This window comes from Giraffa tippelskirchi, chromosome 3, assembly GCF_054371585.1.
Source record: "Giraffa tippelskirchi isolate mGirTip1 chromosome 3, T2T-mGirTip1v1.2.pri, whole genome shotgun sequence".
In the NCBI taxonomy this organism is placed as follows: Eukaryota; Metazoa; Chordata; class Mammalia; order Artiodactyla; family Giraffidae; genus Giraffa; species Giraffa tippelskirchi.
In genome coordinates, this window is record NC_137277.1 from 95,805,310 (window position 1) to 95,831,232 (window position 25,923).

Here is a 25,923-nt window from a genome sequence, read left to right on the forward strand (position 1 = left end):
TCATATTTTATACTCTATCACAATCATCAAATTTAAAAAAGGTATAGTACTTGAGTATAGTGATAATAACCTAAACATGAATACATAGGAAGAAAATCTGGCAAGTTTGAATTTTTACTTAAATAAAAGACTTTTATTGTGTAAAAGTTTGTTTCATGTTCTGATGAACTGTTATAAATATTCTGAAATTCTGAAAAAACCTTTCTATGGCTTTATGAACTCAAACACCTGTTGCATTATATAATACATATAATTCCTTCTGTTTGAAGACATGTAGATAAGATTTGCCAACATGATCAATTCCAACACAATTCTAACCTGCTTAATATTAATCTAACAGTGTTGCTGAAAATCCTTGCTCTAAGTTTGGATCAATAACATTTGGCACCAAAAATTGTGCATTATTTAATCTTTTATCCAGTTCTTTTTTATGTAAAGGTTTATACAGTTGTGTCCATTTACACTACATAAAGACTATTATTCAGTTATATAGCAGAGGATATTTTAGGAATTATTTAGAAATTATTCATCATCAAAAATTAATTTAAATTTGATTATCTCCCCAAATCTGAATTATTAGAATAAAAATCTCATTATGATTAGATATATCCAAAGTTGGGAGTGAGACTGTGAAAAATGCAGTAAATAATAAACCAATCTTGATCAAAAGAGTTTTCAATCTACTGATGAGAAGATATGAGCACAAAAAGAGTAAAACTATGTTCAAAAAATATAAATCAAGAAATATAAAGTCTTTAAAATTATACAGGCTTTAAAGTTAGATGGGGAAACAATGGAAATAGTGACAGAATTTATTCTTTTGGACTCCACAATTACTGCAGATGGTGACTGCAGCCATGAAATTAAAAGATGCTTGTTCTTAGGGAAAAAAAAGCTATGACCAACCTAGACGGCATATTAAAAAGCAGAGACATTACTTTGCCAACAAAGTCCGTCTAGTCAAAGCTAATGTTTTTCCAGTAGTCATGTATGGATGTGAAAGTTGGACTATAAAGAAAGCTGAGCACCAAAGAATTGATGCTTTTGAACTGTTGGTGTTGGAGAAGACTCTTGAGAGCCCCTTGGACAGCAAGGAGATCCAACCAGTCAATCCTAAAGAAGTCAGTCCTGAATATTCACTGGAAGAACTGATGCTGAAGCTGAAACTCCAATACTTTGGCCACCTGATGCAAAGAACTGACTCATTGGAAAAGACCCTGATGCTGGGAAAGATTGAAGGCAGGAGGAGAAGAGAACGACTAGATGGTTGGATGGCATCACCAACTTGATGGACATGAGTTTGAGCAAGCTCCGGGAGTTGGTGATGGACAGGGAAGCCTGGCGTGCTGAAGTCCATGGGGTCGCAAAGAGTCAGACATGACTGAGCGACTGAACTGAACTGAAAGTTACTTATTTATGTTTCCTAACTGGTCACTTTTAAATCCCCCGGTTGAGAAGAATGAGTTGAAAAGACAAGGAAATAGCCCACTCCCAGCAGTGAAATCAGTGTCTGGAGCACTAGAGCATAGGCTAGCCTAGTCTTTGCCGGTGCCCAGAAGTGTGGTGGTTGATAAATATTCTCTCAGATTCTCGCATGTCTTTTTACACAAAGGACTTTTGTTGGCATCCATAATCTCAGTAAATCCTACAGCATTCAGTGACACAGGTAGAAGCCTTGTTTAACAGATGAAGCAACTGGAGATGAATTAGGGAAAGTAACTTGCCCAGAGATAAACGAAAAATTAAAACAAGACAGAATTACGGCAAAATGTAAGCCATGTACTCATTCCATTGCTTTCATTTTTCTATATGGAGCAAAGTAGCAGCATGATCAGTGGGTAAAAGCTTAATTTTTCAAAAACATCTATTGGTTCACAAGCACTGCAAAATGCAATGGATCTGAAATAACACACTGCTGCTGCTGCTGCTAAGTTGCTTCAGTCGTGTCCGACTCTGTGCGACCCCATAGATGGCAGCCCACCAGGCTCCCCTGTCCCTGGGATTCTTCAGGCAAGAACACTGGAGTGGGTTGCCATTTCCTTCTCCAATGGATGAAAGTGTTAAGTGAAAGTGATAAGTGAAAGTGAAGTCGCTCAGTCATGTCCGACTCTTAGCGACCCCATGGACCGCAGCCTACCCGGCTCCTCCGTCCATGGGATTTTCCAGGCAAGAGTACTGGAGTGGGGTGCCATTGCCTTCTCCGGAAATAACACACCATGTGACCATAAAATCTAGATTCCTCAGCTGTCATAGTTTCCCCATGTGGTAATGTGTGTAAAGACAAAAGGATGCGGTAGTTTCTCACACACCTCCATCCCTTCTGTTTGTCTTTCGGTCACTCAGTCGTGTCCGACTCTTTGCAACCCCATGGACTGCAGCACACCAGGCTTCCCTGTCCATCACCAACTCCTGGAGCTTGCTCAAACTCATGTCCATCGAGTCGGTGATGCCATCCAACCATCTCATCCTCTGTTGCCCACTTCTCCTCCTGCTCTCCATCTTTCCCAGCATCGGAGCCTTTTCAAATGAGTCAGCTCTTTGCATCAGGTGGCCAAAGTATTGGAGCTTCAGTTTCAGCATCAGTCCTTCCAATGAATATTCAGGGTTAATTTCTTTTAGGATTCATTTCCTTTAGGGTTAACTGGTTTTATCTCCTTGCAGTCCAAGGGACTCTCAAGAGTCTTCTCCAGCACCACAGTTTGAAAGCATCAATTCTTTGGAGATTGGCCTTCTTTATGGTCCAACTCTCACATCTGTACATGACTACTAGAAAATCCATAGCTTTGACCAAAGTGATGTCTCTGATTTGTGTTATGCTGTCTAGGTTTGTCATTGCTTTTCTTCCAAGGAGAAAGTGTCTTTTAATTTCATGGCTGCAATCACCATCCACAGTGATTTTGGAGCCCAGGAAAACAGTCTGTCACTTTTTCCATTGTTTCTCCATCTATTTGCTTGAAGTAATGGGAGTGGATGCCCTGATCTTAATTTTTTGAATGTTGAGTTTTCAGCCTACCATAGCTTTAGAATTAGGCCACAAGACCAACTATCACCATTTTATAACAAGCTCCTTTTGGTTATTTCAAAAGCTGAACCACTTTTGGTGTATCCAAGATCCTCTTGTCTCTGAAATTTATTAGACATTGTTTCATTTTTAACACTAGAATCTAAGTCTCTTGGAAGTTCAAGGACATATTCTTGAATGTAAGCAGATACTCTACAAAGATTATTTTGGCCATATTGACATTGTTAATATAAAAACAATGGAAATTGACTTAATACACATTTGATGGTCCCATCCTATGAAAACCAAACAATTTCACATTGTGCTGTGTGAAGGAAGGTTTTACAGAATATAAGGTAGATTATCACATAGCTTAGTAGAGGACAATAGACATGTTTCCACAATTCTAGATACAATAAGTTCTAAAAGGCAAAAAAAAGTAATATAAATTCTTTTGATTCATTTGTTACCAAACTTGACCTGTACAAACGAGGTCACTTGTAATTTTCATTCATTTATATCTTTTACTGTGAATATGTATGTAGTCATATATTATTATTATGCAGAAATTAATATGCCTCATTATTGAGTAATGTCTCTTTCTAAAATCTGAAAGACTGTTCTAAAATAGATCTTGCCAAGTGGTTTCAAAGGACAGGTTATGCACTCATATGGGTATGATACTGCAAAGGAATCTGCATCAGCTTGGCAATGTGCTATTCTCTATTTTCAGTGACAGCTTTATTGACACATTAGTGTCCTATTCTCATTGCTGGTGTTTTTCAGCAAAGCAACACCAATGGTCATATTTAATTACTAATGCTCCTTTTCATTGTGTTTTTTTTAAAAATATTTATTTATTTGACTGCATCAGATCTTAGTTGTGGCATGAGGGCTCTTTGCTGTGGATGCAGGCTTCTCTCTAGTTGAGGTGCTCAGGCTCAGCAGTTATTGAGGGCTTCATTGTCGCACAGCATGTGAGATCTTAGTTCTTGGACCAGAGATCAGACTGTGTCCCCTGCATTGCAAGGCAGATTCTTAACTACTGGACCACCGGGGAGTCCCTTTGATGTTTCTTTGACTTGTTTGTGTTAAACTTAAAAAATGCATTTTGGTTGCAAATGTGGTAAAAATTGTGGACATTTGAAATTTGTCCTGAATTTTATATCTTCACATGTTTCTGTAATGTTTTAATAAAAGTGTTTTAGGTCAGCACTGAAAGGTTCACTAGATTTTTTTTCTTTGCTTGTTTAAAAAATAGGCATATTAATCATAGTTAAGAAACTTTGTTTAACATTGTACTTATTAACTAGAACAAGGATAACAAAGTATTAGTTTGGAGTGATTTTCAACATTTTAAAGCTTTATATGCTGACAGAATTACTCTAGGGGAAGTGTAGCTATGGCCTAAAGTGTAACTGTGATGTTTTGCTATGTATCAGGGAAAACAATTTTTACTGCTTGTAATGTGATCAGGAAAGTATATCTACACTTTATATACAATCTGTTTACTGTTGAAAAATCTCAGTCTCTCTACTATAGGATATCTATATCTTCTCTTTGCAACAAACAAATATCCAGCCTACCTTTGCTGCTAAACATCTGGTCACCTGTCTGAAGCAGCTTTAGATTCTAGGAAATGAAAAGTTCTCTAAACATATAGTAACTAATTACAAACAATTTACAACTATTAGTCAATCAGTCTTGTCTAAATAGTTGGGATGCTTTAAAACTTTAAAAACAAAACCAGTTGTTCTGTGATTACCCAGAGAGGTGGGATGGGGTGGGAGGCAGGTTCAAGAGAAAGAGGACATAAGTATGCCTATGGCTGATTCATGTTGATGTATGGCAGAAAATAACACAACACTGTAAAGCAATTATCCTCCAATTAAAAATAAATAAATTTTAAAAATACAACCAGGGATGCAATTTCGAAATTTAGTACTTACTGCAGAATTTATCTTCATTGTCTATGCCAAAAATAGATGATAAATATCTCACTCTTACTAAGCAACTAAAATGTAACATTTAAAATGCTCCTCCCTGTGGGAAGATTTATAAGCAAGCAATTATAGCAACCTCACATTGAGTTGTTGCCGGGTTTACTTCCTAGATACAGGTGTCACCTAATATCCAAGGCAGTGATGGTAGAGCAATCTCATTTGGTCTCTTTGATCTGAGAAAGAAAATGAGATTTTGAGAGGCTTCTTAGATTGTGCATGATCACACAGCTAATTAGTGTCAGAGTCAAGTCTCCTCACTTTTGAGTCCAAATGTTTGAAGTTTTGTTGTCATTTGAAATACTGTGCTCTAAATCTAAGAAGGAAGTGAACTTTTCTGCCCCAAAGCTTAAGATCAATTGTCCCCAAGTGACAAAGCAGTAGTTGAGCCCAGGAACAAAGAGCCTGACTCAGCCAGACCCCCTTTCAGCAGGGCTGGCTTCGAAGCTGAGTCACTGAAAATTAGATTGCAGGGTAAAGGCGCTGTGCGTTCCTGGCCTTATGCTACAAGTGAAAGGACAGAAAACCTCAACCAAATCATTAAATAGAGGAGTTTTTCTAAGCAGGCTTCTCACCAATCCTAACATTTTATCCCTGCTAATCCTCACTAAAGGGTAAGTAAGGATTATGCTAAAGTATCATCACACCATGTAAGAGGGTCCAGGGTAAACGCTTCTCAGGTTTATCATTTTAAATTTTAACAAAGGTTTCCAGAAGACCTTCGTCAGTCCTAAGAAAGAATGGCAAATTGTTTAGGGCAGCAAATCTCAGTCTAACATCCTCCCAAACCAACCACTTAGGCAGCCAGCCATGTGCGAGGCCAAATGGTGTCTTATGTCCTATCCCAGCTGAGATCTTCCTAACCTTTTAGAACCACCTTTCTCATAAATCTCAAATTGCATTGCAAAGGGCGGTCATGCTCATCCAGCCCTGTCTGAAAGGTCCTTCAGTTTATCCAGCCGTTTTGCTTTGCAAGCTGGCTTGGACATGGATATCTCTCTGGCCCTTTAATCAGATGCTGCACTTATCATCTTCAAATGAGAAGCCTGTGGGGAATGAATAAGATTCCAACACTGCAGTCTATTCTTAAACAATGAGTATCTCACCTCATCACTGCTTTTTTATTTCTCAAGTCAGGTGGGTCACTTTGCTGTAAAAATGGTTTGAGCATCTTTCTGGGTTATTGCAGTTTTCTTAATTATAAATTAAACCAAATTCCAGTCGGTTAAAATATACGACATTACATTGTGGTTTTACTCCTGGCATTCAGTATCATATTTTTCCCAATAATTATAAATGTTACTCAACAAAATCAATATTAATTTTCCATCAGTCTAGTGATACAATAATACCATGATGTAGAACAAAGTTTGCATCTCAGGAAAAAAATCTGAATTTAAATATACTTAAAAAAAAAAAACCTAAAATAATCACAGCAAAACAAATGGTTATTTTCCACGTCCAGAAGGACAAGCAGGGGATATGACCTGCAATGACTCTTCTTATAACAAAGTAGAGAGAATGTCACCTCTGAAAGAATGTGAACCAAATACCTTGGTATTGGATATAAAAAAACAATGGTTCTTTTTTTGTTAAGCTGTTATAGAAGTGATGGTTCTATTAGCCATTTATACATTCCATGCAGTTCTGAAAATAGCTATCCATTGTTGTTTAATATATTAAAGTCTCTTCTATTGCTTATGGGATACAAAAGTGCAACTAGAAAAGTAAGCTCTGTAGCATACCATACTTGGATTGAAATTTGAAAAAAGAACAGGCTTTATAGTTTGAGTTTATTTGGTCTATTGACTTGAATCTATCATACATAAGGGCACAACTTTATTATTTAAAATCAAACTGGAAGTTCTTCTGCTTTTAAAATTCAGGGATTTACCAAATTTACTTAACTGAAGCCTCTTAATCACTCCACATTCTTCAAAACTTGGGAAAACCATGTTGCTGTATATCCTTTTTCTCTCTGAGCTTTAGTTATAGTAAACAGTAACAATGAAAACTTCATGATTCTCATTGTAGGTAGCTAATAAAATAAATTACGTCCTATTGGAAAATTTCTGTTAGTTTTACTCTGTCCTTTCTCTGTAAGAATATCACACAGGTCTCTTGGCTCTGAGACCATTTCTGTATAGGAATCTTAAAGTCTTCTCCTACATGCTTCTCAATATCCACAGGATACTCTGCTTCAGGCTATATTCTTTGCTTTCTGCCCCAAATCAAGGTCTCTCCTCATTCTCGCTGGTGCTATTCTGCTAAAAGAGATTCATCTCTGACGGTGGGATGGTTGGATCATTTCTCCTAGCAGGTACTCATTTTCTCACCCAAGTCATGCAATGATCTTCCAAGATACTGGGTGTTCTGGGGACCTCCTTTACAGAGCAACACTTGAAAGCTCTTAGAATTAAAGATCAAATAAAATTGAAGTGAGTTAAATTGACTTGAGTGCAATGGAATGGATTGGATTACAACGGAAGGGACTGGAATGGGATAACTTGGTGCTAAACTCTGCCTCTTTGCAGCCTCCCATATTTGTAGTCTTATGATGCCAAGATTCGCTTCTCGGGTTCATAGTTCCTTATTTACACCTATTTTAACTTTTAAAAAATCACTATTATGAAATATTATGTCTTCCTGAAGGATGTAAACCAGGTCTTATTCATTCCTTATAGCCATTTGGTAACTATTTGTTTGAAAACACAACTTACACCATTTCTAAGTGATGGATATGGGCAGTGTACCATAAATAATGTAAACACATTAGCACTGCCAGAGAACAGGAGTTCAATTGCAACCTAAAAAGACCTTCCTGGCTTTGAGCTGTGGTGTCTATAACAAGCCAGGAAAGGTCACAGAGTTGCATTATCTGAATACTTTCTAGAGAACAGTCTAGAGTTCATGTAATTGTGGTCAAGTCCGCTTTGAATAAAGGAGAACTACTGCATGAAGGGGCAGCAGCTACTCATGAGGGTATTATCTTTTTTTCTTCATCCAGAAAAAGCAAAGTTTACTTTTCCACAAATACTCATTTAAAAAATCATTTCCAGAATATTTCACATGTAAGAAATCATTGTCTCTTTGTACACTTTTTCACAGTTCCAGTTGCTAACCTTTCTGGAGAAAAAATGTTTTCTATCAATGATTAAATATTCTATCCCCTAATGTATCTGCTGTGGGTAAGGCTCCTCATGAAATGACCACCTTTATTGTCATATAGACTTTCAGGAAGGCTGTGCATTGCTCAGATACACACATCATGTGAGGGGTGAGCTCAAGAGGAGCAGTTTATCTGTTAACATCCCCAAACTTGCTCCCCAGCTGTTTCATTCCACCAAGGATGAGAAACCTGACAGACTTCTCTGCAGATATTGATAAGTCAAACATGAGAGAGCTTAAAGTGTCTCAAGATGCTCACTGAAACCAAATCTTCACATTGACATAGCAGAGGAACAGGAGAATATTCTCTCCTTGGAAATGTGATTGCACTTGTTCTTTCCAGAAACTTCCATCAACCAAGAAATACTCCATCTCCCTCTACAGGAAATGAAGTTGAATAAAGCCACACTTGAGCTGATGCTCTCTTTCCATTGTCCAGGAAGGGGTAAAGAGGAGCTCAAGCCCACAGGGGAGCCACATGACCAGTTGTATATAATCCTAGTTCTTGGTGGGTAATGAGCTTCCTACTCAGGAGCAGTGACATCCTCCTTTTGTCCCATTTCCCCTCAGTCAGTACAGATGAGAAATGCTTTTGCTCTCTGCTCAAATAGTTTATGTCACTCTTAGGGATTCACACAGCCCCCATAAGCCTCATAAATGACCCCAGAAAAAAGTAAGTCTGACATATGTTTTTCTCAGTGCTGTGGCTGGAATTTCACCAAAACATAGAATTATGTTATTACTTAATCAGTCCAAGTGTAGGTATTTCACTAAATAGGCATATATAATGTAAAATTGATTACCTTGCTAGGTAAAAAGAATCTCCTAAAACTGAATGCAAACTTAATTTTTGTTCTTAATAAAACCTAAAATGTAATTTGGTAAGACTGTCTTCATAGGAACTCTGCTTTCTCAAATGATAGCAAAGAATGTTTATTAAAAGAAGTAGGTCTCACCTCCATATCCAGGAATTACTTTTCTTTTTTCCATATGTAAATGGATATATTCCAATCCTCAGTTCCTATGCCATAAGTGAGATGGCATGATCTCTCTGGGTGCCACCTTCAGAGGCAGTCCACAGAAAATCCCTGATGTGAGGGATGTGAGTTTCTTCTTTCAGAGTCATCTAAGCTTCAGCCTTTTCTTCCTGAGGTCCTAGGTGCAGTGCCCTACCTTTTCTAGCATACATGGGCACTGAATTGACCTTCAGACACTGGCAAGAGTCCAAATGTGGGGATCAGAAGTCCTGCTTGAGTCCCTAACAGGTTTGTCATTTAGTAGGCATGTCATTAACCTCTGTGAATTGGGAATGATAATACCTACTTTACAGGGCTATAATGAGGAATGATAATACATGCGTGGAACATGCTTGAAAGCGTAAAGCACAAAATAAATATGAATATTTAAACACCTTGTAATAATTTATATTGAATGCCTGACTCAATAGATACTGGTTTGCCGAATAAAGTTATTGTTCAGTAAATGTTACTTTCATCTCTCCCCCCTTGCTATTGTCTAAGATAGTGTTGAAAGCCCTGCTATTTTCCAGAAATCACACAGACACAAGTGTACAAACACACACACACATACACACACACTAGCTTTGCAAGGTCAGTATTTTCTCATGATATTCCATCATGACATTCATTACCTTTTATTTGTAATTGCTTATTTATTCCCTTCTTGGCTTCCCAAGTGGCTCAGAGGGTAAAGAATCTGCCTGCATTACATGAGACGCAAGACTCAAGATGCAAGGTTTAATCCCTCGGTTGGGGAGATCCCATGGAGGAGGAAATAGCAACCCACTCCAGTAATTTTGCCTGGAAAATTCCATGGACAGAGGGGCCTGGTGAGCCTGTCATGGGGTTGCAAAGAGTTGGACATGACTGAGCATGCATGCCTAACCACTTACTTGCCTTGAAGGTCAATGGGGACCAGGAGTATATTTATTTTGCTCATCTTTGTCAAGACCTGACATTTTGAAGGCACTCACTGAATAAGTAAATCAATAAATGAATGAACACACATATACACAAACACACACATATCACCCAAAGCCCTCTCTCACTTCTTTGATTCATGATATTCTTTTATCCAGAAACAAATTATTTCACTCCAAATTGCAGATAATGAATATTCTCAGGGCAAGGTTGCTTAATAACCAAATTTCCACCTCCTAAAATATAAACAATTAAAAATAGATGCCTCGTGAGAATTAGTTCTGATAGGGAAATATCATAAGGAAAAAGGACTAAAAGAGAGAAAAAATGCGGACTGATGCCTGGGCAAGAGTAAACACATGCTCACCTTCTTGACAATTTTGCTCAGATATACCCCATCTTTTTAAAAATGTCTCTACCTTTTGTTCTGGTCAGTTCCCAATCTTGATTTCACTCAGTGCTTATAGAGGATCTGAGTCAGCACCAAATAAATCAGTGAAAATGACTGGAGAAGAGAATATCCAATGAGTATCATGCTTTAGAGATGCTACAGAAACACTTTCTGTGGAAAATGTCCCAAGTCACTAGGGCACATTTGACCTGTGTCTGTATTGCCGCATCGGGACTTATCTCAGAATTCCCTGGAATCAAAGGGCACAACATCCTAGTGGAAGAATCGTAGACTTTGGAATTAGGCATATTGGAATCATATCTTAGCTCAGCCACTTAGGGGCTCTGAAGGTGGATCACCTTGGGCAGGTGACTTAACCTTGTTATACTCTAGTGCTTCAATTATAAAATGAAAATAGCAATGCCTCCTTGGAAAGAATCTGACACTGGTAATATAAGTATGTGATTTTTTTTTTTAATTCATTTAGTCAGGAACTTACAGGAAATTTTAGAAAAGACAGTCTTTTAAATAAAATCATGCTACCATAGTAAGGATTAGGCAAATCTACTCCAGGAAGAATAATTAAATAAGGTCCTTTATGTAAGAGTATCCTGCAGTTTATAAAATTCTCTCCCTAGAAATCTTCCTCATCTAAGTTAATTGAAACCTGTGAGGAAAAGAACAGGTTATATTACCTCTATTTTACAGAAATAACTGAAATTAGGCACTTAACGTAATTAAGTGCCTTGGCTAAAGTTTCAGGAAAACACATGCAAATGGCCAAGCTGGGCCAAGAGTCCAAGGCCAAAGTTCAAGGCTTTTGACCTAAGGCCCACCAGTTTTGTTTTTGTTTTCTCCCCATAATACCTTCCAGAGAAGTTTCCAGAGTAGCAAACTTTGAAATCTCTTTTGGTTTCTCAATATATGACTGTTCCTGCTTTCTTCCTTGTCTATGACATTAAAGATATTCATATGATTTGATGTGGCGTTAAGTGAGAGAGAGTGAGGGCAGAAACTGCAGGAAGAGATTACAGTCCACTGTTCTGGTAGAAAGAGACTGTTCTCTCCAGTTCTAACTCCAACTTTATTTTCTCTTTTTCACCTCTCATCTATTGTTTACAGTACTTCTTTGGTCATTCTCATAGTCTCTGCTAGCTCTAAAAATCTATGATATGCTACTTTTTTCTTTATACCCTTTTGGAGTGTTAGTCACTCAGTCATGTCAGACTCTTTGCAACGTCACAGACTGTAGCCAACCAGATTCCTCTGTCCATGGGATTTTCCAGGCAAGAATACTGGAGTGGGTTGCCATTTCCTCCTCCAGCAAATCTTCCTGACCCAAGGATCAAACCGGGATCTCCTGCAATGCAGGCAGATTATTTACTATCCGAGCCACCAGGGATACCCTCTTGCCAAAATGGGAGAAAAATACAAATATTTTGTGGCTATGATGGACTTTTGAGGGGAAGTGAAATGAGGTACATTGTTGAGGAAAAAAACAAACTTAAGAAAGAGATGCGGAAAAGTTAAGACCATATACAAAAGAGTGGCTGATTTTAATAACTGTCCCAGGTTTTCTTGTTTTCTGCTTCTATGGAAGAGAGTTCAATAAGGAATGGGTTCCATTTCAAGTTCCCTAGCTTCCAAAGTCTTCATATGTTAGACTTGAAAGACATTCCAACTTCTTCCCTCTATGCTCAAGCTCCTAATTTTACAGAATGAAAAAAAGAAAGCCAGAGAGGTTACCTAACTCAAGCAAAGATGCAGAGACGTTAAAGGAGTGGCAATTTTTCTTTTTTTTTTCCTCAAGAACTCATTCTAACCCTCAAACAGTGTTAGAGGGGGAAAGTTAACAAACCAATGGTTAGTAAAGTCACAGGGAAAATTCCATGAGAAAATTTGAATTCTTCACATCAATTAAGAAGAAGAAGAAAAAAAACAAAAAACAGTTACTTGGTGTGCAGCCATGATCTCTCTTTATGCAAAGAATGAATGTTGCTATTAGAAAAATTCACTTTTGCCAAATTCACAGCTCTTTCAAAACTGATGGGTTCAATTTTAAATCCAACCCAAATTATGTGGTTCTCAAATTGTTTATGCATAGCAAAACCCCATTTCCTGCAAGTGAGTCAGCTGTCTGTAACATCATTCATAACGCTTCAAGCACTGCAAAAATAATTGTTTGATTTAAATTAATTTTCCAGCTCTATGGCTAACTGAGAAAGCAAAATATCTTCGTGAGCTAGTTTTGGATTTTTTTTTAACTAAAGTAGTGATTTGGTGAAAGATTGGGTTTTTTTAAAATTATTTCTCCCATTTCAAATCACCTAAACATAATCTTCTTAGTTTTGAAGTAAATATTATACTCCCAGTGCAGTGCTCAGTCGCTCTGTTATATCTGGGTCTTTGCAACCCCATGGACTGTAGCCCACCAGGCTCCTCTGTCCATGGGATTTCCCAGGCAAGAATTCAGGTTGCTATTTCCTCCTGCAGGGGATCTTCCCAACCCAAGGATCAAACCCACATCTCTTGTGGCTCCTGCATTGGCAGACAGATTCTTTACTACTGCACCTATTCCTGGTAAATTCACAAATAAATGCTATTGTTTACAAAAAAAGGCATAAGAAAATATTTGGAGAGGCCATTGGGATGTAGCCAGGCAGTGTAGTCACACGTAAAAGAACAGGGCAGACAATAGTGGCAAGACCTGAAGCTCTATTTATTCCCTGGGAGGGTCACCCTCTACTGTATCAGATGCCACTTCTGGTGCTTGGAGAAGCACCATAATAGATGAAAACATGCAGGAAATATGGCTGGAAGAAGGTTGGTTATCCTGGATGTCATTTGGCATGAGAGGATCGAACCAAAGTTAAGACAGTGACTGGACAGGCAGTAAAGCACAGTGTTGAGAACTCCAGGCAGACAGGTGAGTAGTTAGTCTTGGGAAAATCTGTCTACAAGCAGCAGAGCCCCAGAAAGTAGATAGAAGCAGAAGTCCCCAGTGGGAGACTATCCTAGAAGAGTAGAGACCAAAGCAAGTTGCAAAGGCTGGGATTCAGACATGAAAGCAGGAGTAGGGTAAGGGTGAAAAGGGACACAGGATTGGAGAATAAGGCAGAAAGCCAATTACTCTACTATCTCCAAGGTCAGGAGAAAACCAGCAGCAGATGTGATTTGATCCTGTGTCCCTGAATAGAAGGCTTTACAGCTCTAAACCTCCCATGCCCGGGTCAGATTCCCAGCTCTGGATCCTGGGCTAAACCTGCCTGCCTACTGACTTAGCTAGAGATGAAGGCACTGAAGCTGTCCTGAGGCCACGCCTGGAAGGAGCACTACAACTTTATCACAATAAGTATAAAATTAGGGGGAGTGGAATTCTCACATGCCCAATGCTTCCACTGGCATCTAATATTCTACATCAAGTTTTGTTCATGTGACATTTACTCTTGCCACCTACCCAAGCCTTTAGTATTCTAGCTGAAAACTATTCCATCATGACAAGAAACAACAGTCAAAAGGTCTACTTTTGTAAAACCAGCCTAATAATACTCTACAGAGGAAAAAACATGGAACTGAGTCTGTAAGGAGTAGGTTTTCTGGACCTGCTGGAGCTGTCTGTGGTGTCACGGCCACCAACCAGCTTTGTTTTTGTCAGGGTGACAAAAACAGGGTGAGCTCACAGGTTCCTTTCAGCTCCAGTTTTCTATATTTTCATTCCAAAACTCAAAAGGTTAAACACTACTAAAGGATCTGGGGCTTTCTCTTCTAGACAGTTCACGTGGCATTCATAACATTGAATGCTCAAATGAAAAACACAAAGAGGACTTTGTCTTCAGTTGCTTCAGAAAGTCATTACAATTTATTAAGTAAATAGCTTAGATTTCAAGTGCATTTATATAACTGTATTAAGAGACCATAATAAAGGAATATTACATTTCTATTGAGCCAACTCTCTAACAGGTATATGATTGAGTTTTTGTTCCTTTTTCTTTAAAGAGAAGAAATTAAGGCTAAAAAAAAACTGTGCTAAAGTTAAAAAGAGACGATTAAAACCCTGCAGTAATGAGCTGAGACAAGCTCTTCTGTCAAATTGAAGAATGGCTAATGAAAACTCGGAACATACTGCCCAAGCTCTCTCAATCAGGAATATTTGCACTGTATAAAACATTCAAAATTATTCTATAGTGTATATAGTTTGTAGTATCCAGTGAAAGATTTAAATATCCATGCCAAAGAGATGCAAAATACACCTGTGCTTTGTAGACTCGTCCAGTAGTCAGTGAATTACGTGATTGAAGATGGTTAAATACCAAAATTTAAGACAAATTTCAAATTCATAAAAAGTTACCCACTTTAGAATAAGAGGTTTGATGATAATTTAAACAAATGACAAATTGTGATTCACAAATATGCTTATTCTTCCCTTTTTATAACATATTCATACTTTATATAGCAAGTCATTCTCACAGTCATATTTTTCCTTGTGAACATATGCAGGAATGTAGTTGCAGACATATTAAACTATGATACAAATATCTCTTTGTGTGTGTATATGCTAAGTCACTCAGTTGTGCCCAACACTTTGTGACCCCTTGAACTGTAGTCCATTCGGCTCCTCTGTTCATGGAATTTTCTAGGCAAGAATACCGGAGTGAGTAACCATTCTGTTCTCCAGGGGATCTTCCCGATCCTGGGATTGAACCTGAGTGTCTACATCTCTTGCATTGGCAGGCAGATCCTTCACCACTGCACTACCCAGGAAACCAAATATCTCTTGAACTTTTCCTTAAAAGTTGAAACAAAAACTTCTTGGTAATTAACTATACAGTAAAATATCTGTAAAATAGTTAAGTAACCTTTATTGAACATGATAACATGTTGATTAATTCTTCCAAACCAGAATCTGGAATAATTTTTCTTTTTTAACTTAGATTTATACAATGTTGACACAAAATAAAAGGTAATAAAACTACTTGTACCTGTCCAGTGGGATGAACAAAATAATCTTCTCTAGAGATATGTTAAATTAATAAACATTTTATAACAATTCTGTTAACATGTAACTAATTCATAAAATTTGTCTAAATTCCCAAGCAAAGTAATTTGTTAGCTTTCTGTTTACTAAGATTTTTCGCCCTGAATCTCTACACCTGATTTTTACTTATATTTTAATTGTTATTTATAGTGCCTTTGTTAGATGGAAACTTTCATTCATTTTTAATTTATTTCTTCGGGAAATATTCATTTATCTCTTTTTCAGACATTGAGAGCTAGATAAGGCCACAATAAACAGGAATGAGCTATTAACTTTACCCTTAAGGTCTCTCACCCAATCATGGCTTGATTTCAGAATTCTTCCTTCTCATGTTAAAAAATTTCCCTTTTGACTTTTCTGTGTAATAGACCTTTTAAGATATTTACTTTATATAGTTTTTTCACAATATTTACAATGTTTTTGAAGAGATTAGTTTCAGAAATCATCTGAAAGATTTTAGGCTATCTTTGTGTGTCATGACAATTATTTTCAGAACCCAAAGTTATGGTTTCTTTTAAAATTGCAGTTGTATTTATGTCACATGTGCAATATCTGTGAAAAGCTGTAAAGATACTATAAGAAGCCAAAATTTTTTTTTCTTAAGTATGACTTATGCTGTTTGAGGTCTATTTACATTTGATCTTATTTAACTTTCATAAAATACCTAAAAATCTTACATTCTTCTCATTGCCTCTGGCTAGACTTCTTTCCTTTACCTATTTCTTGTATACCTTTAGATTTTTTTCTTTTTTTCCCACCTAATATCTTTCACTTCATTCTTCAAAATATAGATACCTGAAACTCTGAGTCTGCTCACCAGTGCAGCTCAATAATAAATTCTGAACAAAGAAAAAAATGCTTAAGATGTCACTAACCTTTGCTTCCAGAGAAGGCATTGGCAGCCCACTCCAGTACTCTTGCCTGGAAAATCCCATGGACAGAGGAGCCTGGTAGGCTGCAGTCCATGGGGCCGCGGAGAGTTGGACAAGACTGAGCAACTTCACTTTCCCTTTCATGCATTGGAGAAGGAAATGGCAACCCACTCCAGTGTTCTTGCCTGGAGAATCCCAGGGACGGGGGAGCCTGGTGGGCTGCCATCATGGTCACACAGAGTCGGACACGATTGAAGCGACTTAGCAGCAGCAACCTTTGCTTCATTATAATGCTGCAATTATTTAATCAACCAGAAATAGAAAATTATACAAAGTATTTAACTTAATACCTTAAAGACCTTAAAAGAAATGACAATGTTTCATATGCATCTGTATTGTACAAATCATTCTTTTCACTTTTAAAATTTGAAAATTATTTATGAAGATCTTACTGCCTGCGAGGTTCTGTTCTAGCCGGTGAAAAGAACAGTAAAAATTCTTACACTATAAAGCTTACATTCTAGAGAAGAGAGGTTAACAATAAACGTAAATAAAATTTAAGAGTGTGTGTAACTTACAGCATGTCTTACCATAATCATTCAGATGCTTCCTGTGAACCACGTTTGTTTCCAGCTAGAGGTGAGGGGGTGGGCAGATGAAGGAAGAAGTCTGAAAAAAATTTGCCCTCATGGAGGGTACAGACAGTTAACATGTATGATAGTGACAACACCTATTATTCTCCAATTTACTCAATTCCAGCTTCCAATATTATATGTAATAGGTGGTGCCTACCTTATGCTTCGCTGGTGGCTCAGATGGTAAAGAATCTGCCTACTATACAGGAGACCCGGGTTCGATCCCTGAGTCTCGAGGCTCTCCTAGAGAAGGGAGTGGCTACTCACTGCAGTATTCTTGCAGGGAGAATTTTGTGAACAGAGGAGCCTGGTGGTCTACAGTCCATGGGGTCGCAAAGAGTCAGACACAATTGAGCAACTAACACTTTCACAATCACTTACACTTTGCACTTAACCTCACTTAATGGCTTTTGGGCTGCATTATTCAGAAAGAAAGAAAGGAAGGAGGGTTAAAAGGAGTTGTCTTATCTGTCCAGAACCCATTGTAAATTCCAATTTTATTAGAAAAGGATTTGACTTCAGAGTATAAAGAGTTATTTTGGAGTATCGTACATAGCTAAACTGATAATTTTACAATTATCATCTTCTTCCCAAAGAATGGTTGTATTTTTCAGTTATCTTGTTTTCTTGTGGAATGTGTTGAGTTCATGCCATAAACAGATACAGTAATAGTTCTGTCTTTGTTCAGTGAAAAATTACACTACTGACATGTCCTGGATAGACTGAATCTTTTGAATGCCTGGATTCCCCTACTCCCCTTCAACTAAGAAAATTCTGCTCATCTTTTAAGTCTAAGCTCCCTAAAAATTATTTGAACAATAAAGGCACTTCCCAACACTTAACCACCCAGGTAGAATTGTTCCACTTTTCCTTTGGGTATGGCTCTTAATTCACTCAGAGCTGCTGAAACGAAAATATTACTCTTTGGTGCTTACAATTTGATCTCTTCCTGACCCTCAACTTTGCTCACCAGAATGAAAACCCTTCAATGGCAATTACTGTTTTGTCTTTGCAGCTTCAAGCAAAAAGTGCCTGGTCTTTATTAAGTACTTAATACATGTTTCCTGCTTAAATGTATAATGAGCTAATGAATAAATGTCATTTACATAAGGTGGCAAATCGACAGTCTCTTATTTTTCCTTCCTGTACTTAATGATTATATTTTTCAAGAAAACCCGTTCAATTTAGGCAGGTCGTTTTTGCCCACAGGCTAGGCCATAGGGGACTGTCTGAGGAAGCCTCATTCTCATCTTATTATAAATAAATGAGCTGACAATACCTATGAAGCTTTTTTAGAGCACCTGAAAAGTTTCAAAATATTATACTGTCCCTAAATAAAATTGGATTATGACAAAGTGACCATGTTTTATACAAAAATAGATTTAGAAAATATAATAAATCCAAATAAGTGTTCTGGCTGTGAGGCTGGTGAACAACTTGAAATACGGTGGAAAGGGAAAATGCAGAGTTACAAACAACAGATGCCTCTTTTCAGGAGAAAAGGGTTGATGCTGGTGGACTCCACAGAAGGCAGTGACCTCTCAGGTTAATGTCTTTCGAAGACATTCTGTTCTCCACTGTGAGCATTTACAGGGCAGGGCATGGTTCCCAGATAGATGAAAGTGATTTATAATATCTTAAAGCAATAAATAATAAGCTAATATTTATTAATTATTTAGTATACTAAGCACTTTATAACCATTATTGTTTTTAATCCCCACAAAACCCTTCATTTTCCTTGTATTTTATAGATGAGGAAACAGAAAATATCCAGTAATTTATGCAAGGTCAAACACCACAGAATAAAGAAAGGAGTTAAATGCAAGGTGTCAGCACATTCCTACCCACTCTTCTGCTTCCAAACTTAAAAATGTCAAGAAAACTCTTCAGATGATGAAATTTTTAAAATATAATTTCACATTCCTTGTAGTGATCTTGGAAGACCAAGGGCTGACTTTAGATTTGCAGTGCCATAGTATGTGCTGAGAATCATGGGAAGAAGTCTCCACTCTACCACGTCAGGGTAACTGAACCACCATTCAGCAGGTGACTGCTTAAACAGACATGTTAAGATCCTTCATACTGCAACATAATTCTGCCGTTTTTCCTTCCCATCTTACTGTACCATTCAGTAAAAATTGTCATCCTTTGGTATTTCTTATCAAGATATTTTGTATGCTACTAATATATGTAAAACATATTCTATCCCAGTGGAGGAATATACTAAATAATTAAAATCTATTTAAATTGCCTATGTTGTCTAGCTCATGTAATGGAGATGTTCCTAGGGCTAGTTATTGATGTTTTTCCAAATAAAGTGATTTGTTTGTACATGTTACTTTAATGAGTGATGATCAGGAAAGAAGTTATCCTATGTTATTCTGGTCTGAGCATCATGTTAAAAAGACCAAATGCAAAAAAAAAAAAAAAAAACAGACGAAAAACAACTGAAGGACGCTGAAAATTATTGCTCATTCCTATAGGCAGTACTCTGATACGGGTGGCAGGCATTATGCCAGTCTAACAGATGGACATATTGAGGCCCCTACTTTTTGGTATGAAATATTAATAGTGAGGCCATGGTTCCAAGCTGAGTACATAAAAACAAATTACTTTGGAGGTTCAGGGGATATGCTATAGTTAATCTGTCGCTGAGCTGAATTAGCCTTCAGAAATAAAAATTGCTCCCAGTAACATGTTTAACCTAAGGCTCAACTTAATTTAACCAGGAAGGGCGTTGAGGAGACTGTAGAAAGGTGTTATAAATTTTCTGAGCTCATCAAATATGGAATAAGAAATTCAGTACAGAAGACAATGTATTGATCCAAGGATGCTAAAAATAGAGTGGGGGGACCTAGCCCTTAATGACCCTCAGAAGTAGAATCATGTAGTAATTTTACAGATGCTAAAATATTATGTTGTACTTCCTTAATCCTAAATCAATAATCCTTCTCATCTTTGATGTTACAAAGAATTAGTGATCAAGGTCACTTATAAAATATTCTGTCGTATCTAATAAGGGAAAATAACCTGTGTAAGTGTTTCTTTAAATTTACCACAAAGGGTCTTCCCAAGGTTTTTCAAGAAAGAAAAGCAGAACAGATCAATTGTATAAGCAGTTTTAAGGATTGGTGAATTCCCTTTCACCTCTCTGGACCTCAGTTTAAGATCTCAAGTGTGCATGGCCTGTTTCACGTTGGCAGAGCTAAAAAAAATTCATTGAGAATTTGAAAATATAACAATTCTCTTTCAAGATCTGCACTAATGCTTTTAACTGGGACTCAGCCTCTGTGAAATTTTTGCCCTGTTCCTTAACCTGGGTCACGCCATTTAAACTCTCTAGGTCATATCTATAAATCAGGTAGAAAAAAGTGCAAGCTCTAGCCATGGTATATAGAGATTCTGAAAAAGAAGTTTAAAAAAAAAGAAAAGGTAAAAATGGAGGTGTAAAAACAGGATCAAAGAAGTATCATATGTAAGTAATAATTGTTTTAAAATAGATTGTACATGGAGAGGAGGATGTAAAAGAAAATGCAATTTATAAATTTTAAGTTATGAAAGAAAGTAATTTTGAACTTTAATACTTTATTGCTATTAACAAAGGAAAACTTTATTCTAGATAAATTGTTAAGCCTCTGATAATAATAGCTGTTAGTTTCTTTTGGAAAATATATTTATTAAATAATTCCACAATAAATCATTGTTGTAAACACTAGGCACAAGAGAATGTTAAGGGGAAAAAAAAGAACTAGGAATTAATTCTTTTTTAACGAGAGATTTCAGATACAGACACTGACTGTGTATAACCATAAGGAGACAATGCCATGAAGTCTTAATATCTAAAAGAATCTCATTTGCAGAACTCTAATTATATGTTTTCATCTAACAGCATGCGGGTTAGTTTTTCTAGTTTGCAGTTTATGACCTTTTAACTGAGTTTTTACTTCTTTTTTTTTAAAGAATAGTAGGTAAGCAGCCATATCTGGGAAATTCAAGGACACAGCACAGGAAGTTGTTGAATATTTGCAAAGACATTTTTTTATCTGATAGATTTATGACATTTCATCCTAGCTTTACTACTAGCTAGAATAAGCATAATCACCTTATGTGCTAAGCCATGCAAATAAAATCATCACTGAAAAGTCTGTGTATAAATTTCCATATTGTGTTAATCAATAAATAATATAATATGAGACGGTGTAATTAAAATGTAAATGCCCGCATGCCTTAGAGCTTTTATCAGTTGCTTCTTACTAAATAGTATTTATGTGTTTAGCACTTTCCTGTAAGTCATTATTTGATTTCATGCTGAAAACCACCCACCAGGGAGTATTAACTGAGTTCTTAGATGAAGTAACTAAGTTTCCTCAGATAGTATGTGGCAGAGACCAAACTCAAATCCTTGTCAGTTGTCCTTGCCTGGGAGGTGCTTATCACTGCACATTTAAGCTCAGTGAATATGCCATCTTTCATTTAGTGGCAGTCACTTAAATTACAAGCGTCAAAAATAGTTACTCTATGAAAAGTGACCTTGTGTTTCTGAGTCAGATAAGTGACAGTTTGAAGAAAGACCAAAGCTCTACTCTTATCCTGAAATGTTAGCAATAGCGGTAGGATCTCCACAAGGACAAGCATTCTTCTCTATTTCCATGGTCCCACTGGGCTATGTGTCACAGGTGTGGACACCCAACCGGAACATGGATTCTAAAAGGGCTGAGTTTATGCAGAATATTTATTTATTTATTTATATTTTTAAATTTCTTATTTCTTTGGCTGCACTGGGTCTTCATGTGATGTGAGGGCGTCTATCTCGCTGTGGCACATGGACTTCTCCAGCTGTGGCCCTTGGGCTCAGTAGTTGCAGCATGTGAGCTCAGTTGCCTGATAGCGTGTGAGATCTTACTTCCCCAACCAGGGATCAGACCCACGTCCTCTACTTTGGAAGGCAGATTCTTAACCACTGGACCACCAGAGAAGTCCTGAATACTAGGAATAATTAAGTTAGACTTTGCTGAGGACCCAGGAACAACACCATGGGCAAGACAAAGAAAATGACATAGACGTTGAAGATCTTGCCAGTTTGCGAGATCCCCTTCCATTTGAAATTTCCCAGGAAGCTGCTTCTCCTTGGCAGAGGCTACTCTTCCCTGACCACTTGGCAATACTTTCAGCTCTCTCAAAGCCTGGGCCAAGCTCACAAAGAGACTAGTCTGCCTCCCACACTGCGACATCTGAGCTAAGAATGGACGTCTTTTCTCTCGGTAGTTAATACCAAAAATATTCACTTCTTTATATTTTGCCTTCACACAGCAGCTCAGAATTACCCCCAAGCCACTGCTGATCCAGTTCAGAATACTACCCAGGACAACCAAGCTCCATGTAAGAGACAGGCTCAATGTTCATGCAGCAACATATATTGAAGGAGTTGTCTGTTACACTATGAAACCCCTATCTTTACAACTAAAGCCTGTCTCAGTTACCTAACTCTTTAATTGTATATGAGCAATATTTTAATAAAATTACCCACATTATGAATCAATAATGCATATTAATTAATGGCAATGCAAAGGCAAAACTTTATTTTTCACATAAAAATTTTAGAATTGTTTTAAAGGAAATGAGATTCTGTTTTTTCAGCAACAATGACAACTACTACTTCATAGCAAAAGCAACAGCTACAGCAAAAATATAAATAAATAAAAGGAAAGAGAAGTGCTTAAAGGGAAAAGAGAAGGGAGGGCATATCTATTATATAATACATCATGGGTTTTTAATATAAATTAGATGCATAAGGTAATCTTTTGCATCTGCGTGTGTGTTAGCCACTCAGTCATGTCCGACTCTTTGAGACTCCATGGATTATAGCCTGCCAGTCTTCTCTATCCATGGAATTCTCCAGGCAAGAATACTGGAGTAGGTAGCCATTCCCTTCTCCAGGGGATCTTCCTGACCCAGGGATCAAACTCGGGTCTTATGCATTGCAGACAGATTCTTTACTGTCTGAGCCACCAGGGAAGCCCAAGGATGGTCTTGCTAGAATGTAAATAAAAATTACAGAATCTGAGAGAAATCGCCTACTGAGCAAAACATTTCATGCTATAAAAATTAACAGTCAGAAAATAAATAAATAAATAAAAATAAAATAAAATAAATAAAAATAAAGAAAAAAATTAACAGTCAGTGGAAATATCATTATTTCTGAGTTATAAAAAATATCATTCCAATTCTATATTTTAAGTATGAAGTTGCCTGATTACCTTGGTTTTTCTCTAAGAATCATTCCATTTTAAGAGCAGACAACCTTACAGAAACACATACTGGAAAAAATGGCCTCATGCTTAGTTATTCAAGAGGGGTGAATCAGAGAATGAGCCATTGCCTTAAGAGTCACCTTCTAAGAAGTCTGATTTCAACCCCTTTAATTTTCTGTAACTCTGCAATATCTAAGTCACAATTACTTGTAAAATACAATTTCTATTTAGAACAAACAGCTCAGGAAATCAAGTTAGTTTTATCTGTTTTATCCTTCAGTTTCAATATTGAAAGTATGATATAGACATTACATTAAAACTATGTGTTCAGAAAACTACTTCTTTTTTACACTTGACTGGCTTCAGTAATTCGAAGGCATGATATTCCTAACCTTGAATATTGATGGTATCTTTTTATACACGAAGGTGAAACAGAGCTGGAGCATCTCATGATGTCTTTTGTTCCTCTCTCCTCTATGTATTCTTGATTGCTAGTCACCCAGCTATATGCTGATTCCCAGATGGTCCCAGCCTGGCTAAGTGTGAACAGCTTCTACTCTCTCACGAATTCTCCTGGAGGCCAGAGTGGTGTGCTGCTTTTGTTCCTGCTCTGATGTTGTAGTTACAAGTTACCTACTTGCAGAGAGGTGAAAATTCTTTTCAGCTCAGACATCTCTAAGACCAGAGCCTTACATTCACAGGAAATATTGAAATAGCAGAGACCTGCTTCAAGAATGTTAACTTTTCCAAACACAGAGGAAAACTTGGTTCCTTGATTCATAGCAATGAAATTTGGCATTGACTTTACTGAATTTGGGAAACACGATGTTCTGGCTAGTTGCCACACAAGGATTATGCTTATATTAGGCATCCTTACCATTTTTTGGAGTTTACCCCCAAAGAGAATCATCACAGACAAAGTTTATATGCCAGAAATTATTTTAGAAAGCTATAACTAATGCCCACAGTGGGTGTCATTTTTAAAGATGGGGACAAGTTCTATCCTGTTTTGGTAACCAATACATTTCTGTGAAACAATTCTGCATTGTAAGTTATGTTCACACAATTCAGAATTCCATATATTAAATATCATTGAGACAAATGTATTTCAGTTATACCCATACACCATTTACCTGCCATTGTCCAAACAGACACAACTGTAACTCAGCTATACAGCTATACAGTCTATGCTGTCACATTTTGGATGGCTTCCTTACCCCATCAATATAAATATCATCATCATCTCATTGGCCCCGTATGTTTTCTTGTTGCATTCAATGAAGCTTCAATTTTAAAGCAGTTGCAACAAAGACTGACAATGGTGATGGCACAAAGGAAACAGCTGGGCAATTTGGAAATGTTATAAAATGGTTATGAGTATCTTTGTAGTGAAGTGTGAAATCATAGAAATGATAAACTAAGAAAGAGGGTAGCTTTTGTTTTCTAATTCCTTGCTTTTAAACATTCTAAAATGTTGGCAAACAACAATATTGGTACTCGGAGTAATGGTAAATATTAGAAGTATTTTAGGCAGCTTCTGGCATAATTCAGCACCTTTACTGATAATTCTGCCATTGCTAATCACAGCTGACTCACATTGATTTTTCTCCAAACAGTTTATTAGAATTCTTAAATATGGAATTCTTTAAACTTGGTCTTGTAATTGAGTTCTTCAAAAATTGTTCATTACTCTAGAGTTTAGTTCCTTAAATTCACTGGTTCAGATTCTTCATCTGTTAGTTAAAGAGCCTAAATTTGATGAGTTCTAAAATGCTCTGGTTCCATGACATCTAAGCCATTTGACTTCAAAGGCTTTTTGTACCTTACCTACCTGTAGACCATCTATTTATTCTTTTAGACTGCTACAGCTCTTCTACGAAAACACTTTGTTTTGTATTTTAGGTTTGTATCAGAACTTCATGCACTTTATTCTTTATTCCCTTGCACCTGCCTTTAGTGGATCAAAGCAAAAAGAAAAAGTTTCGGGTTGGGTATGAACTCCACAAAATGCATCTCTGTATAGCTATTTTTTAATTCTTATTTGTGAATTTCCTACCCCAACACTACTGACTTCTTTTGCTTATATATTTTAGCCTGTATACAGACTAAACTTTATCTTAAATAAATCAAAGACCTCACGATATTGATAAAATGATTTGTTTAACAGAGCTTTGGTTATAAGAATTTCAAAGCAAGCTTTATTTTTTATAAACTCCAAATTTGAGTGAGACACATAAAAAGTGGGGTACATAAATGATACTGAAGTTTGAGTAAAATTTTAAAAGGCATATTTTATTTGTAATCATAGGGGCTTCCCAGTTGGAGCTAGTAGTAAACAAACTGCCGGCCAATGAAAGAAGCATAAGAGATGCAGGTTCGATCTCGGTCAGAAAGATCCCCTGGAGGAGGGCATGACAAACAACTCCAGTATTCTCGCCTAGAGAATCCCATGGACAGAGGAGCCTGGTGAGCTACAGTCCAGTTCACTTCAGTCGCTCAGTTGTGTCTGACTCTTTGCCACCCCATGGACTGCAGCACACCAGGCCTCCCTGTCAAACACAAACTTCTGGAGCCTACTTAAACTCACGTCCATTGAGTTGGTGATGCCATCCAACAATCTCATCCTTTGT

General features: G+C 37.1%; 1 protein-coding gene across 8 annotated transcripts in view; it reads left to right on the forward strand.

The window, feature by feature from the left end:
• The window catches only part of KCNH7 (potassium voltage-gated channel subfamily H member 7), a 509,719-nt gene that overhangs the window by 291,234 nt on the left and 192,562 nt on the right, over positions 1–25,923 (forward strand). For 2 of the 8 annotated variants that reach the window (XM_081581584.1, XM_081581588.1), the window contains exon 3: positions 18,973–19,088. The exons of the other annotated variants lie outside the window; for them this stretch is intronic. The gene's annotated coding sequence lies outside the window, so the exon portion shown is untranslated. The remainder of the gene's footprint in view (positions 1–18,972; positions 19,089–25,923) is intronic. 8 annotated transcript variants of the gene reach the window in all.